Source organism: Lucilia sericata, unplaced genomic scaffold (genome assembly GCF_015586225.1).
Source record: "Lucilia sericata isolate MDLA Ls3-8-SP2 unplaced genomic scaffold, ASM1558622v1 Contig000536F_arrow, whole genome shotgun sequence".
In the NCBI taxonomy this organism is placed as follows: domain Eukaryota; kingdom Metazoa; phylum Arthropoda; class Insecta; order Diptera; family Calliphoridae; genus Lucilia; species Lucilia sericata.
The window spans coordinates 23,150-41,320 of NW_023994546.1; the positions used below are offsets into that span (position 1 = coordinate 23,150).

Below are 18,171 nucleotides of genomic sequence, written 5' to 3' on the forward strand. Positions count from 1 at the left end.
CATTAACAAAAAAAACTACAAAAAGTCTTTAACAAAAAAAAAAAAAAACTTGAAAATTGTCTAATTAGTCGTGCTTTTGTATTTGTAATGATGTTTTTTTGTTTGTGTTAGTGTGTTTTGTATGCATGCTTCAATTGTCCTGCCAAGGATTTCTTTTACAAAAAAAAGAAAGAAAAAAACAGAAACGTACTTTATTTTAATTGTATTTTTATCTTCATTTCTCTTTCTTTGTAGGTCCTGAAGATGTTTTAAAATTTCTCGGAAATGAAAGTGCCGTGGATCACTTCAAACTGGTAACGCGTGATGGTGATTCTTTACTAGTGGGTGCTAGGTAAGTTGCAGAAAAAAAAAACAACAATTCCTTTATTTTAAATTATCTTTTTTCCTTGGACATTCATAAGCAAACAGGAAGTTGTGTTAAGAGCTTGTCATCTCAAACTGTTGAGATATTTTTTTTATTTTTTTATATTTTTCTCATAATTTTACTTTTCATAAAAATATGTATAAAGTGTAGGAGACAAAGAAAAAAATGTCATACTTAAGTCATTTCCGTTTTAGATTTTTATGCGTGATGACCCCAAAATGTGTATGTAATAGATGAGTTTATTTTTTGCTTGTGTAAAATATAAATAGAAACCTTAAAGTAGGCTATAAAAAAGTTATAAAATTATGTTAAATTTTATGCTAAACATATGTTTATATAAAAAGTTTAAAAAAATACATAAACTTGTTTAAAGAGAAGCATAATTTTAGGTGGTGACTTAAAGCTCTACACGATCAATGTATAATTTCCAGCCATTTAATTAACCTCCTTAATTAGACCTATAACACTTAAAGGTTTCTTTCTCTAAAAATAACATTCAATTGTCCTTTCTATCCCTTAACTTAGAGTATTAAAATATCTTTAAATTTTCCCTTTTCTTTGTACCCAACAACAAATAGCAGTTTCTTACTACAATATTTTTCTTTTGCTACAGCCAGCAAACTTTACTACTCTACTGTCACTTACTTTTCTCTTTTCATGAATATCTGTTGACATTTTTGCTGACATTTGCAAAGCCATATAAAGAAGAAAGGAGTAGAGAAAAAATGAAATAGCAGCAACTAGAAAATTCCTTTTAAAAAATCACACCTTGACTACTAGGAATTTTACATTTGAAACTAACATGTCAACTACTTACTACTACTACTACTACTGCTGCTAGTGATTCAGTTGCTACTCAGTTTGCTCAGTTACATGTGTATTATTGCCACTTGCAATTGTAGTGTTGCTGTTTGTTGTTGCAATAGTTGCCTTCATAACTGTTTACATTTTCATTTCCATTTTCAGTTCTGTTGCTTGTTGTCATTTTAGAGCTTTTTTTCTCTTCTTGTTCGTTTTGTAAGCAAAATCTCAAACATAAAATTTCTTAGAAATGCAAATTTCTGAAATATTCATTTAGGTTAGAATGTGTTTGTGAGAGGTTTTCTGCATAAGTATGTGTATTTGGAAATAACCCAGCAACTTTTGTAAATCTTAGGTACAATATAAAGGAAAGTTTTAATTAATATATTATATGTTGGATCAAATAGAAGACACAGATCTTTACCCAAAATATAGGTTTCTTTTCCATATATATTTCACTATGGAACAGTGCTACGCAAAAGAGCGTAAAGAGCTTTCTCTCACATGCCTAAAGAAACAATAACAACCAGTAAGAGCACTACATTGATAAGAATCCATGCTTAACTTTACGAAATAAAACTCGTAAGTACTTTTTTCATAATATTTACGAAAATTTCATACATACTACGAAATATTATTTAATCCAACCCTATTATACTATTTTCATTATTATGCTACAAAAATGTTACCATCAAACATTTGTTCATGTGATCTTCTCTCGTTTCCATCCCCTAAATATAAAAGTATTTTTGTGGTTATTATTTTCTGTCAAACTCTGTTGCAAATGTCATTTGTTTATTTTACTTTTCTAGCGCTGTTGCTTTTTCTTCTCTTGACACTTTTAACATTTTGTTCTTTATTGTTGGTTTATTTAGTTAAGACATAAAATTTTTTTAGAAATTATTCTTTTTTTTATTAAATTTTCAGGTGAAGAAAATTTAATATATTCTTTACTATTTTGCATATTTGATTGCACAGTTAAAGCTTTAAGGACAACTAGTAGAAAATTTACTGAAATCATAGGAATTTCGAAACCAATACGATATCTCAAAGACAAGGTTCTCGTGTGCCAATATTCTAAAAGTCAAGTTCTTTAAGACCCATGCTGAAGTTTAGCAGTCTCTTTAGCGATAAAAACTGCTGGCCATAGAGCTTTTTTTTCTGAAATTATTGTGAATTTCGAAACCAAGACGATATCTCAAAGACAAGGTTCTCGTGAGCCGAGAAAGTTCTTTTCAAGGACCAATTCATGCTGAAGTTTTGCTGTCTCTTCAGCGGTGAAAACTAAATAAAGCTTTTCTGCTCAGTTTTAAATCTTTTAAAACTTAAAATATCTTCAACTTTCTGCCTAGATCGAAAAAGCTCTCTACTAATAATAACTCCTCTGAAGTACTTGCTGCTATTAGTTAATACGGATTACATAGCTTTATATCGAAAGCTTTTGTATTGAAACTTACTGCTAAAGTCCTTGCGTTACATATATGCCATCAATACAGCAGCGAGAAGAATGCGGGTACTGAATATCGAAAATTCTACTATACATATCTACTTGGACAGCCTTTAATCAATCGGGGCTCTTATCACCAAAATGAAATATCTTTTCAATTGTATTCAATCACTGGAACATCATATACAACATCAGGTCAAGTTGATATGGATCCCATTACATGACGACATCCGAGAATATGATATATCTGAGGATTACTGCGCAACTAGGGTCTAGTTAACTCTAACTTATCTACAACTCTTGCGCAAAGGGATATTCGTCCCCTGGTGACTTTATCGAAATTGATGGATGAATGGGCTTTAAGTGAGACGAAACTCAGGCGGTCAAATATCACCACTTCTCAGATAAAGAATAGGACTATCACTCTTTTGACTTTCAGCATGAATTCGATTAGACTTCTCACGGGTATAAGTAGGTACGTGGCACTGTGAGAACATATGGGTTACCCACGTTATAACTTTTATAGAAGTTGTTCGGATGAGTAAGAGGAGAAATCGGTTCTATGTGACTGTCCCGCCTTACAACCCTCCGGGGCATGTTTCCTTGATGTAAGACCCTCATCTTGATGTATTGCAATCCAGGGATAAAGAAGTGCTACCAGTACCTCTAGTCTGACGGGACTATAAACTGGTGATGTCACTTCACTCATCGGCTAGTCTTTGGTATGATCTGACATGGGGTTTAACCAGATAACCACATAATCTGGTATTACGTGTGGCCAGTTTCCAGCAGGACTTGTCCTGGCTGGTCAGTTGATTGAGGGATCCACATAGTGGCTGTGGTTAAAACCCAAAATTGCGCGAAGAGAATGTTATTTTATGGGCTGATATATCCTATATATAATGCGTTGGCTAATTCTCTTCTCAAATGACACAGGTCTGTGTACAAAGCAGCATAAGCTGGATTCCTGAACCCGATCGGTATTTCTTACCGGTCGTGTACTAGGGAGCCGGTATATGCTGGGTAATAGTCAGGTTAGCATTCAGTGGAATTGGAAATTCCTACATCTCTTGTCACAGATCGGTTCATGAAGAGGGATCCTGATTTATTATCTTGTGTATTTCGGGCAAATACGTCGCTAGATGATGTTGCCACACCAACAGAAGCCATCTCAGTAGTGTGGTTAGACGACTTTAAGAGGTCGCACTGGGGTGAATCTTTAGATGATGAGAATGATTCCTCATAAAATCAATAGGGAGTTTTCAGCTAATGTTGGGTCCGCCCCTTCTATCGACTATAACCAGTGATTGCCTATTCCTTTGTCGTGGTTAGATTGAGCTTACTCATGACACCTGTCCTTCTCCAACGGAGCTACTATGGCAAGAGACTAGATATCTCGACATGGACCGGCTCAGCCATGTACAAAAATTGCCACCTGATGTCTTCATTAAAGGATTCGGGGGCGATGGTAGATCGTTCTCAAGGCTACCCAGTGGATGAAAATGACCACCGTGAAATAAGGCCCTCAGGGCAGGTGTTCACGTAAAGCACTTCGACATTCGTGTCCAGCATTACAAGAGCATACACTACTATATCTTGGTAGAGTTATTTTCCTTGAACTCGTCTGTCTCAGAGATGTGTTACTAGTTAATATAATTAGGTTTATTAGAAGTAGCGGCCGCAGAAACCACATAGTTAACGAAATAGGGGAGGGAAACCATTCTTTCTTTATGTATGAACTCTTAGCATAAGGGAATGGTAATTTTAAGGGTAGCACAATAGGCCACAAGATTTCTAAGTGAACCCGCTAAGTTTCGAGCCATCCACATAACCTTACCTAACCTTCTATTCGACATTAGGCTTTCGTTTCTATCTGTTTAACTTCCGTGATCAATATCGATCATAAAATGGAATGAGACGGACCCTAGAGACTCCATTATATCCAGACAAAACTCATTGTTTGGTGCGTTTTATATGCCTGTGTCATCATCGTACCTTATTTTTCCAAAAAAAAAGGTGTTGGAGATCTGGTTATGATCAATGGAGATCGTTACCATACTATGATCAATCATTTTTGTTTGAAAATGTCATTGATCCGGGTGAACTTAATATTTGGTGCTAACTTGATTTCGAGAAACTTTCCAGTCAATTGGGCTTCAAAGTCGGGCGATTTGACTACTCTCAATTATAACCTGTTTAAGTTCAAAAGAGCCTATATTTCTTTACTATACGAGAATAATTTCTAACTGCCTCCAGCCAACACTGTTTGATTCAAATTCTATAGAGAGCATGTACATGTATTTTTTAAGATAATCCTTTGGAAATATTGATTTCAAATGTCATTATTTTTTCTCTTCGTTTTCAAATTTATTTTGTTTTTGTAAGCTCTCCCTCATAAATAAATATTGTGTCCTAGTTTTAGCAGAAAAAAGGTTCTAGTTTTTATTCTTTGTTTAGATACTTTTTTTCTATTATTGTTATTGTCTATTTATGTTTTGAAAACTTTATTAACATTCACACCAACATAAATATTGTTTGTGCGTGTGAAAAAGTGATTTTCCAAAAAAAAGCTAAAACTGTATAAAAATAGAGCTGTAAAAGTGTTTAGCTGGTTTTTATTTGCAGTTTTTTTTTTTTTGCTTTCACACAAAACGTAAACAGGAAACTCAATTGTATTTGTTTTTTCTTGCAACAAACAAGTTTTCATAGTGTTTTTAGAAAAACATAACAAAAAAAAAACTTTGTGCTATATTTTGCTGATCTATAGAATATATACTGACGTTATTAGCCCCCAAAAAAATATATAGAAACATACTTGGCTTTTTGTTTTTGTGTAGATAAATTTTAAAGCTTTTTATGTATAAAAGAGAAAAATGACAATAATGCTTATTGGAGTGTATGGCATTTAACTTTGTTTTGTCAGAATCTTTTTTTTTTTTTTGTTCTTCTTATTTTGTAATTTTAAGAAAACTTTTGTGTAAACGAAGGACATGACAGGAGTAGTAAATATGTGTATGTATGTTAAGCCTTTGGCAGCTAAAAAACAACTTTAACTGTGTTTTCAGAGTAAAAACTAAAACGAAAATTTAATTTTAGTAGCAGCAAGTTACTGTTTAGAAGGGGATTTATATTTTCTAACTTAAATGACATAAAAATACTTTTTTTTTAAAGAACAACCACATTCTTTTTAAAACCATAAATTTTATTTAAATTTTTTAAACAAAAAATTACAAAATATTTTGACAATTTCTTATATTTATTATATAATTTAATTTTATTGATAACATAAAATTATATAAATAAACTGTAATCGTTTTATTGGTTTACTAAATTTATAAATATGTAGCAATATGTTTTTATAATAAATTTAACTTTTTTACATTATATAATAACAATTTAAAGTCATTTGCTATAATTAAATCTTAATATTTTTCTTAAATATTTAAATCTAAAAAAAAATGCCACAATGTTTTTTCAAAGCCTTAGGGTATGCTATAGTTAGTTTAAATTAAAAATTATAGAAAGAGCAAATAATTTTACAGTGTAGACGAAAAGTGGTAAAAATACTGAAACAAAAATTATGATAATTCATCCACAAATTAATTGGACCCAACATTTAAACTAAATAGTCCATAAACCAATATAGGGACTACGAAATATCTTAATCATTGATAAGACAATAGTAGAGTTTATAGATTTGGGATGGGGTCGAACCAGAGAACCACATAATCAGGTACTACGGGTGGTCAGTTGCTCGCAGAACTTGTCATGACTGGTTAGTTAGTTGAGGTTCCTTCGTGGCTGCTATTTAAACCCAAATTCGAGGGAAGGTGTTAATTGTATATGATACAGGATACAGGGATATACGAAACTCCTCCACCCGATTACCTAGAGTAAGTCTGTGGTATGTTTTTCTCTTATAAGTGTGTAGGATAATTGAGAAGTGTGCGGGGTTGAATGGTGATGGCTTATCACTTATACAAGTGATGTCATTGAGTTTTCCTTCCTTGTCCATGTATGTTCAGAGTAAACTCTGTTCATAGCAGAATTACCACAGTGTGTTCCTGTGAGTAAGAACAAAGTCTCGGCTTATTTGGTGGATTCGTACTTCGGTTTACCGGTTACGTCTCTAAGGTGCTGTTGCCGACTTAACAGAAGCCATCCCATCTGCGTGGTTGTAAACGGTGATGTTTTTGCATCTCGGTATCTCAAGTATTTGAGCAAAGTGCACGTATACTGGACCGGAAATTCCATATACTTAAATTGCCACCTGCGTGTTAGAAGCACAATGGGGCGGTGGTTAGTCAATACAGAAGCTCACCTAGTGGTTGAAAAACACCACCGTGAAATAGGCCAACACGGCAGGTATTCAAGTAAAGCCCTCGACTTCAAAGTAATATCAATATCGCAATATCAAATGGCATGTGTGTGATCTACATGAGAGTCTGGTCTGACGGACAAAACTGTGTTGTCTGGAACAGTAGAAGTGATAATATTTATACCATGAGGATCCACGTTCAGTTGGTGTACCAGAGAATCAGTAGAATTACTAATCGTTTCATTTCTATAAGACTCAACTGATCTTCTTTAAGCCGGATATAGTACCTTAAGGTTATTCCTTCAGGTATACTTGGGTATTTAATTCCTTTAAAGGTCGGATGTAGATAGTTTATATAAGTAGGAAATACATCGCATAGGGTGAAGAGTGTTTTACAACCAAAACGTTTAAATGTTTCCTTTCAAAGATATGTCCATTATATCGGACGTCGTTCTATTATGTCTTGACTTAAATCGAAATGTTAACTGATGAATCGATGTTCACTCCATCCAACAAGAGTTTGGTAAAAGTTGTGTCTCAAGTTGGAAGTCGATCGCATAGGTTAAAGAGAGTTTTACAATCAAAACGTTTAAATGTTTCTATGATATGGCTATCATATCGGACGTCGTTCTATATTGTCTTTTCTCAAAATCGAAATATTATCTGATGCATCGATGTTCACTCCATTCATACAAAGGTTTGCTAAAGGTGGTGTCACATGTTGGTTGTGAATCAAAAGACAACGTTGGATTTTATTTTGATCCATGTGATTATCTCAGTTTAGACGCGATTTACGGAGTCAACATCAAGTCTATAGTCAAGAAAATATCAATTGCCACTACCCTACTTTAACCCATACGGTAAATTAATTGACTCCAGTGTTCAAAGAGATACGTCAATATCATTAAAAAGTTTGTTTGTCTCCAAATAACTTTCCAAGTGGAAATTAAGAATGATTTCGATAACTTTTGAGAGTAAAGAACAAATCTCCATTGGTATATAGTTAACCAGGTTTGAGAAATCTATCCTAAGCTGTCATGCAAGTGCTGAAACAAGTGTCTGAACATGGGAATTTGTTCACATTTTGCTCTGACAAAACTTTTTGACTACCCAAATTCTGTAGAATATCTTAGGTTTAGGAAAGAGCGGCATACAGATAAGGAACTTCCAAGAAGATGTTACAAAAGTTTCTTTCATGATATTGTCCTTCTCAGTAGCATTATATCCTAACCTCTCTCTTGAGGTGCTGTAGCTATTTCATATTCTTTTCGCGAAGAGAATCAAGTATTCTGACGCGAAGTAAGACGAATCCAGTATTCTGACCCGAATCCAATTTCTCTCGATTAATAATCGTAGAACAAATTCCCCTTACTAGCTAAAGATCCCATTTGCTGAGGTTATTTGTATCACTGAAACAGTTTCAATGTTTTCATTTGGAATTTTCGAAGAAACAAGTCTGAATATGTTGATTTGTTTTCGGACAAAACTTTTTGGAAATTTGTTGCATAAGTTTCTGTCGTGATATTATCTTTTTCGGGAGCATCATATCCCATCCTCTATCTTGAGATGTCGTAGCTATATTATATTCTCTTCACGATGGACTATAAACTCTCTATCTTTCGGGGCATCTAGTGTTCTGTCGCGAATCTAATGTTCCTAATTCAGTTTCTCTCGATTTATAATCGCAGAACAAATTCCCGTTACCAGCCAGCCAATGACTCCATTTTAACACTTATTTTTAACACTGCTCCAGTTGCGAAATTTTCTGGGTGAAGATGTCGCAGGTAACCTGCGAGCTGAGTACAAGAAGTTATCAGAATTTCTCAAAAGCCTAAGATTAGATTAGTTCAGCATATTGGACCTTAGGCCGCGGTGAATGAGATAGGAAATGTTATGGACAATGGAATAACTAGCTATCGTAATTTCCGTGTTCGGGGGAGTTTCAGAGAGTATATCGAATTCAATAAACTAGTCCATAGAATAGTTTAAAAAGTATTTATAGACTAGATATTAGGCTATGCAATGGACTGGTCCATACACCGGTCAATATTCTAGGCAATTGATTAGACCATTGATTAGTCCATGTTGTAGTCAGTAGACTAGTAGACTAATCCATAACAAATCATGTCCGTAACATCCGTAGGTGTGGTAGTAGTGTTTTAGTCTGTCAGTACAGATATCGTTGGTTTGTTGCCCACCAGAGACTCTAATAAAGGAGCGCACAAAGAGAACTATAGTGTTCTAGGTATATTTCTCTCGATTTGATATAACTAGCTACATTATATATATTGCTAACTATGATTTATGGGTTAAAGCTATTCCTTGGCTCTCAGAGGCGTCGTCGAACTATGGATTGTAAAACGAAAGGGAATTCATTCCTAATCAATCATGTAAATAATTGGAAATTAAACCTCTTAAATATAGCTTCCTTTCAATAAAGTTTTCTTTTCCACTGTTCCTTAAAATTTGACTAATACATGTGTCTATAAATCTAAAGCATAACGGCTGTAATAAATATAACATAGACCTAAACATTTTTTTAATTTGCAATAATTTGATTACATAAAAAATTATATATTTTTTTGTAGAATAAAAAAAATAGATAAACTAATTTAAACAAACATTTAATTAAACCATAGAGACTTTAAATAAAATACATACATTTTAATATTTATCTCAAATAAAACACTTGTTAAATGTCAAACAAATATTTACTTCTCTTGGATAACTTTAAAAAAAGCAATGACCTTATGGTTAAATGACAAAAAATAAAGAAAAAATAAATAAATTTCAAGTGTTTTATATATTATAACATTTGATTTATTATGGTCCTTATATTAAACGCCAAAGATAGAAATCTTTAACAAAATTTCTTTTTATATTTTATTATATTTCTCTTGACTTATAATTTTTATAATAAAAAGCCACAAAAGTTTTTTTACTTAAGAGAGTGGGAAAAGAAAAAAATTAAATAAAATAAGTTTGAAAAAACCGGCAAGAAATTAAAAAAACTTGGGCCTTCCTAACAAGCTGAAAGAAAGGCCTAAAAAAAGTTGTAGGTTGAAAAAAAATCAAATAAAACGGAAATGAAACTTATTTACTTGACACAACTTGTAGTAAGAACTACAAAAAAGTGTCATTTACTATTTTGTGTCACTTGCTTTTTTGTATTTTCCACAGTTTTTTATTGATTTTTTTTAAGAGAAGCAAAAACTTTAGCTGTTTTTGTTACTTTAAGTAAACAAAAGTAATAAAAAAAAGTAACATCAGCAATTTTGTTTTCCCAGCTATAACAAGAAAACAGCATCAAAATAAACTTTAGATTGAGCAATATTGAAAAAAATAAAACGTATTTATTTTACTGTTAGCTACTTTTTTCTTTGTATATTTTACTGGAAAAATAAAGTTTGCAGAAAGTCTTGTTGTTAGTTGGGTAACATGGGCAGGAAGAAGGACAGACCATAACAAATAAAAATTATTAAAATTATAGCTAAAACAATATAAAAACATTTTAAGAAGTGGATAAAACTAGTTATTTTTTGGTGAATTTTAAAGAACTATGTAGTATTAAAGTAATTTATTCTCTTAAAATATTTCCAAGAATTTAAGTTTTTTAAATAAAAAGTTAAAATTCATAGTATATTTTAGGTTGTTTTGAACAAATTGCATATTTTTAGGTTTTTGTAATGATATTTTTAAAACTCTGCCTAGTTTTGGGCGTTATTAAGATTGTACGTTTAACTAATGCATATTTTCAGGCTTTTATCTAAATCTAAAACAATATTGCGACTGTTTGAAACAAATTGCATATTTTTAGCTATTTGTAGATTTGACTATATACTAGACAATATTCTAGACTATAGAATAGACTATATACTAGACTATAGACTAGAATATAGACTAGACTATAGACTAGACTAAAGACTAGACTATAGACTAGTCTATAGTCTAGTCTATAGTCTAGTCTATAGTCTAGTCTATAGTCTAGTCTATAGTCTAGTCTAGTCTATAGTCTTGTCTATAGTCTAGTCTAATCTAGTCTATAGTCTAGTCTATAGTCTAGTCTATAGTCTAGTCTATAGTCTAGTCTATAGTCTAGTCTATAGTCTAGTCTATAGTCTAGTCTATAGTCTAGTCTATAGTCTAGTCTATAGTCTAGTCTATAGTCTAGTCTATAGTCTAGTCTATAGTCTAGTCTATAGTCTAGTCTATAGTCTAGTCTATAGTCTAGTCTATAGTCTAGTCTATAGTCTAGTCTATAGTCTAGTCTATAGTCTAGTCTATAGTCTAGTCTATAGTCTAGTCTATAGTCTAGTCTATAGTCTAGTATATAGTCTAGTCTATAGTCTAGTCTATAGTCTAGTCTATAGTCTAGTCTATAGTCTAGTCTATAGTCTAGTCTATAGTCTAGTCTATAGTCTAGTCTATAGTCTAGTCTATAGTCTAGTCTATAGTCTAGTCTATAGTCTAGTCTATAGTCTAGTCTATAGTCTAGTCTATAGTCTGTCTATAGTCTAGTTAAGTCTAGTCTATAGTCTAGTCTATAGTCTAGTCTATAGTCTAGTATAGTTCTGTCTATAGTTAGTCTATAGTCTAGTCTATAGTCTAGTCTATAGTCTAGTCTATAGTCTAGTCTATAGTCTAGTCTATAGTCTAGTCTATAGTCTAGTCTATAGTCTAGTCTATAGTCTAGTCTATAGTCTAGTCTATAGTCTAGTCTATAGTCTAGTCTATAGTCTAGTCTATAGTCTAGTCTATAGTCTAGTCTATAGTCTAGTCTATAGTCTAGTCTATAGTCTAGTCTATAGTCTAGTATATAGTCTAGTCTATAGTCTAGTCTATAGTCTAGTCTATAGTCTAGTTATAGTCTAGTCTATAGTCTAGTCTATAGTCTAGTCTATAGTCTAGTCTATAGTCTAGTCTATAGTCTAGTCTATAGTCTAGTCTATATAGTCTAGTCTATAGTCTAGTCTATAGTCTAGTCTATAGTCTAGTCTATAGTCTAGTCTATAGTCTAGTCTATAGTCTAGTCTATAGTCTAGTCTATAGTCTAGTCTATAGTCTAGTCTATAGTCTAGTCTGTAGTCTAGTCTAAAGTATAGTCTATAGTCTAGTCTATTGTCTAGTCTGTAGTATAGTCTATAGTCTAGTCTATAGTAGTATAGTATATAGTCTATTCTATTGTCTAGTCTATAGTATAGTCTATAGTCTAGTCTATAGTCTATAGTTTAGTCTATAGTCTAGTCTGTAGTATAGTCTAGTCTATAGTCTAGTCTATAGTCTAGTCTATAGTCTAGTCTATAGTCTAGTCTATAGTCTAGTCTATAGTCTAGTCTATAGTCTAGTCTATAGTCTAGTCTATAGTCTAGTCTATAGTCTAGTCAATAGTCTAGTCTATAGTCTAGTCTATAGTCTAGTCTATAGACAAGTCTATAGTCTAGTCTATAGTGTAGTCTATAGTCTAGTCTATAGTCTAGTCTATAGTCTAGTCTATAGTCTAGTCTATAGTCTAGTCTATAGTCTAGTCTATAGTCTAGTCTATAGTCTAGTCTATAGTCTAGTCTATAGTCTAGTCTATAGTCTAGTCTATAGTCTAGTCTATAGTCTAGTCTATAGTCTAGTCTATAGTCTAGTCTATAGTCTAGTCTATAGTCTAGTCTATAGTCTAGTCTATAGTCTAGTCTATAGTCTAGTCTATAGTCTAGTCTATAGTCTAGTCTATAGTCTAGTCTATAGTCTAGTCTATAGTCTAGTCTATAGTCTAGTCTATAGTCTAGTCTATAGTCTAGTCTATAGTCTAGTCTATAGTCTAGTCTATAGTCTAGTCTATAGTCTAGTCTATAGTCTAGTCTATAGTCTAGTCTATAGTCTAGTCTATAGTCTAGTCTAGTCTATAGTCTAGTCTATAGTCTAGTCTATAGTCTAGTCTATAGTCTAGTCTGAAGTCTAGTCTATAGTCTAGTCTGAAGTCTAGTCTATAGTCTATAGCTTCCAATGATTTTGTAAGTTCGGAATATGCGCCATAATCATTATAAATCACTATTGCCTATCTTTAAGATCTGTTAATGTGTTATTATATTGCCTATTCTAAGGCTGTGAAAATTCTTTAAAGTTTCACTAAATGATGGAGTATAAAATCTTTTAGATTACAAATACAATATTTACTCAAACAGTCATTTCTATATTAAAAATAAAAACATATATTTGAATTGCCAAAACAAAATTTCAATTTAACTAGTTTATAGTCTAGTCTATAGTCTAGTCTATAGTATAGTCTATAGTCTAGTCTATAGTATAGTACATAGTCTAGTCTATAGTATAGTACATAGTCTATTCTATAGTCTAGTCTATAGTATAGTCTATAGTCTATAGTTTAGTCTATAGTCTAGTCTGTAGTATAGTCCATAGTCTAGTCTATAGTCTAGTCTAGTCTAGTCTATAGTCTAGTCTATAGTCTAGTCTATAGTCTAGTCTATAGTCTAGTCTATATCTAGTCTATAGTCAGTCTATAGTCTAGTCTAGTCTATAGTCTAGTCTATAGTCTAGTCTATAGTCTAGTCTATAGTCTAGTCTATAGTCTAGTCAATAGTCTAGTCTATAGTCTAGTCTATAGACTAGTCTATAGTCTATCTATAGTAAGGTCTATAGTCTAGTCTATAGTCTAGTTTATATCTAGTCTATAGTCTATTTATAGTCGAGTCTATAGTCTATAGTCTAGTCTATAGTCTAGTCTATAGTCTAGTCTATAGTCTAGTCTATAGTCTAGTCTATAGTCTAGTCTATAGTCTAGTCTATAGTCTAGTCTATAGTCTAGTCTATAGTCTAGTCTATAGTCTAGTCTATAGTCTAGTCTATAGTCTAGTCTATAGTCTAGTCTATAGTCCTAGTCTATAGTCTAGTCTATAGTCAGCTATAGTCTAGTCTATAGTCTAGTCTATAGTCTAGTCTATAGTCTAGTCTATAGTCTAGTCTATAGTCTAGTCTATAGTCTAGTCTATAGTCTAGTCTATAGTCTAGTCTATAGTCTAGTCTATAGTCTAGTCTATAGTCTAGTCTATAGTCTAGTCTATAGTCTAGTCTATAGTCTAGTCTATAGTCTAGTCTAGTCTGAAGTCTAGTCTATAGTCTAGTCTGAAGTCTAGTCTATAGTCTATAGCTTCCAATGATTTTGTAAGTTCGGAATATGCGCCATAATCATTATAAATCACTATTGCCTATCTTTAAGATCTGTTAATGTGTTATTATATTGCCTATTCTAAGGCTGTGAAAATTCTTTAAAGTTACACTAAATGATGGAGTATAAAATCTTTTAGATTACAAATACAATATTTACTCAAACAGTCATTTCTATATTAAAAATAAAAACATATATTTGAATTGCCAAAACAAAATTTCAATTTAACAATTCAATTTGAATATTTCTTATTGAATTTATGTTTAAAAACCGAAAAAAAATATTTCCAACTTACTTTAAATTCCAAACAAAAAATAAGAAAAAAAAAATCTACTTAAAACGTTTTCACATACAATTCTTTTACCACAGTTCTTAACATTGATAAGATTCCCATCGATTTCAATTCCATACTCATGCTTATTATAATTTCCAATCAATCCTTCATATATCAAACAATACATTCTTTTTTTTTTATTTCCACTAACGTATTTTATACATTCTACATTTCTTTTTTATTTTTTTTCTTCTGGATTTTCATTTGCAATATTTACCACAAATTGCGCTGATTTTCAACATCAACGTGATTACATTTTCAAACTACACATAATATACATTTTTTTTTGTACAAGAAGAAAAAAATCTCTAAAAGAAGACATTTTTTCAGATTTTGAACAAAGAAAGGAGGGAAAAAAATCTACCATGTCGTAGCCATGGTGGAGAATGAACACACAAGAAAAAAAACTATCACAAAAAAATAAACATATTTACACACATTCGTCTGTTCTAACTGTATAAATAGGAATGTATGTTTGTATTTAGGAAATCTACACATACCTCTCTTTCTATGCTCAGATTTCATTTGTGTTTTAATGTTGTTGTTTTGGCAGAGTTGTTGTGAATTTTGAACAAAAGGAAACGCAGGCAATTGAATTTGTTCGCTGTTTTTTTCGCTCTCCTTTCATCATTCTTTATTTAAAGGAAACCACATAGAACCTAAACGTTTCATTTTTTTTGTTTGCATTGTTCTCCCGTAGAGAAAAGAATATACTTTTTTTCCATACATACACAAACAGGAAATACTTTATACAACATGCAGAGACAACCCAACTCTCAATTGGCATAACCACACATTCCCAAAAAAATGGTTTTTTTCATACACATACTAACATGTTTATATATATAGTTGTGGCAAGATAACAAAAGCTTGAAAACTAACTGCATTGCAGCAAATATATGGAGACAACAACAACAACGGCAATAAAAACAACCAAAAGTAATGATTTTTTTTTAATAAACGTAAACGCGAATCTTTAACAGCATTTGTTGCAAAATAAGAAAAAGAAACAAGACAACGTAGTTTGCCGTAGAATAACAAAAAAAAAACTGCTTAAATCTTTTATTCCAAAAATATTCAATATGTTTTCAGAAATGAAGTAAAACTAAACACACATATTTTCAAACATACAGACATAGACAAAAATAAATTGAACGAGGCCAAAGAAAAGATGGTATCACGTTTGAAGACAAATATCTCTTCTATTCTTTTAATGAAATAAGTCTTCTATTCTTTCTTTTCATTAGAAAAGTGTCTTTCTCTAGAGAAGTTTCTTGTTTTCTACAGAAAACTGCATTTCTATAGATTTGGGTCTTCCTTTCTTTCTTTCCTATAGCAAAATGTTTATTTTTTCTAGGATCATGTCCTTTTCTATAGAAATAAGCATTCTTTTCTCTAGAGAAGTTTCTTCTTTCCAATAGAATACTTTCTATAGAGAATCCTCTTTCCTTTGTATCAAACTGTTCTACTTTTCTATCGACAATTTTATTCTGTTCTCTCAGTAAGTTTGTTCCTTCTCTATTGACAACTGTCTTGCTTTCCTATGAAAACTTTTTATAATCCAGTTCGTTTCTACTGTAATAAGGGTTCTTTTCTCTAGACGTGATCTCAATTTATGCTGATGGCTAAAAGACTGAAAGGGGCACGGTATCGGTAGTCTTCTCCGAAAAACTGAATCTTCTACTATCTGTTCGACTACCTGACACCTGCAGGGTCCGTCAGGCACAGATATATGGCATCGATACCGATAACTGGACAACCATGCATCAATCAAGGCTCTTAACTCTAATGTTATTAAGTCAAAATGTCTTCTCAGTTATATTCAATCATTGGCACAACTGACACAACATCATGTAGACTTGATATGGGTTCCTGGAATCCGAGGAAATGAAATATCTGATAAATGCGCAACCAAAGAGTCGTCCCTAGACTTAACCCTTGCGCAAAAGGATATTCACACTCCCCTAACGACCCTATCAATATTGATAGATGGCTGGGCTTTGAGTGAGACAGAACTCAGGTGGTCAAATATCACCACTTGTAGAATATCGAGACTGCTATGGTCCACTCTGACAACGAATAGACTAGGATTCTTTTGTCCCTTAGTAAGAACTGGTATAATCATTAGGAACGGATGGGCTACCCACGTTATAGCTACTGTAGATTTCGATTTGTGTGAAGAATGAAGCTGGAGTGAAGAAAGAACGTGATACATTAGGAGTAGTGTGAGGAATAAATCTAATTAATTTAGACTAGTGTGAAGAACGAACATGTCTCATTTAAAATGGTGTGAAGGAATTGTGAAGAATAAACCTGGTTCATTTAGAATAGTGTGAAGAATGACCTGGTTCATTTAGAATAATAGGAAGAATGAACGTGGTAGAAGAATGAATCTAGTATGAAGAATGAATCTTATTAATATAGAATAGTAAAACTGGTTCATTTAAAATAGTATGAAGAGTGAAAATGGTTCATTTAAAATAGTATGAAGAATGAATCTGGTTCATTTAGATAAATGAACATGGGCCATTAAGGAGTTGTGCAGAATAAATCTTGTTCATTTAGAATAGTGTAAAGAATAAACCTGGTTAATTTAAAATGAAGAATGAATCTGGTTCATTTAGAAGAGTAGAAAGAATGAACGTAGTTTATTTAGAGTAGTGTGAAGAATGAACCTTCTTCATTTAGAATAGTAGGAAGAAAAAATCTGGTTAATTTGGAATAATTTGAAGAATGAACCTTGTTCATTTAGAAGAATGAACGTGGTTCATTTATAGTAATGTAAATAATGAACTTGGTTCATTTAGAATAGTATGAAGAATGTATCTGGTTCATTTAGAATAGTGAATCTGGTTCATTTAGAATAGTATGAAGAATGTATCTAGTTCATTTAGAATAGTGAATCTGGTTCATTTAAAATAGTATGAAGAGTGAAAATGGTTCATATAGAATAGTATGAAGAATGATCCAGGTTCATTAAGAATGTACGTGATTCATTTAGAATATTATGAAGAATGAATCTTTAGAACATTGTGAAGAATGAGTAGTATGTAAAATGTTTATAGTTCATTTAGAATACTGTGAAGAATGAACTTGATTCATTTAGAATAGTATGAAGATTGAATGTGATTCATTTAGAATAGTACGAAGAATGAATCTGGTTCATTTAGAACATTGTAAAGAATAAACATGTCTCTTAATATGATAAACCTGGTTCATTTTGAATTGAGTAAAATTTTTTTCTATTATAATTTACTGAATTCTTTTACTTCTTGTAAACCCTACAAATCTAAATGTTCTAAATATGGATTCCACGCTAAAAGAAATGCTTTTGAGAATGTTGTTCGAGGCTATGCCAGTGAATCGTATCCCTCAGAGATCATTCTGCCTTAATCAAAACAAGAAGTCGGAAGGGGTAAGGTTAGTATCATAGGGCAGGTTGCCACACCTTCCCAACCACTTCTTTCTAAATACTTTTTAACAAATATTGCAACATGTCATCGAGAGCATTAGAAACGATACAGTTTCCTTGTGATGCTCTAGCCAGATTTTAGCAACTTATAATAGATAGAACTCATTAGGTCCCACCAAATACAGAGCTTCTTTTGAACTTTTCTGTTGAGCAATATTTTAATATTTCAATAATTTAAATAATTTAAGTTTTCCACTTGCCAGCAAGTAATGCTAACCACTATATATTTAAACTACACCAATACTTTTAAACTTTCACCAG

At 32.0% G+C, this 18,171-nt stretch overlaps 1 protein-coding gene across 2 annotated transcripts in view; it reads left to right on the plus strand.

The window, feature by feature from the left end:
- The first annotated feature begins 226 nt into the window (after positions 1 to 226).
- Positions 227 to 18,171, plus strand: part of LOC119605936 (semaphorin-1A) — a 203,432-nt gene continuing 185,487 nt past the window's right edge. For both annotated transcript variants that reach the window (XR_005231615.1, XM_037959288.1), the window contains exon 1: positions 227 to 331. The gene's annotated coding sequence lies outside the window, so the exon portion shown is untranslated. The remainder of the gene's footprint in view (positions 332 to 18,171) is intronic.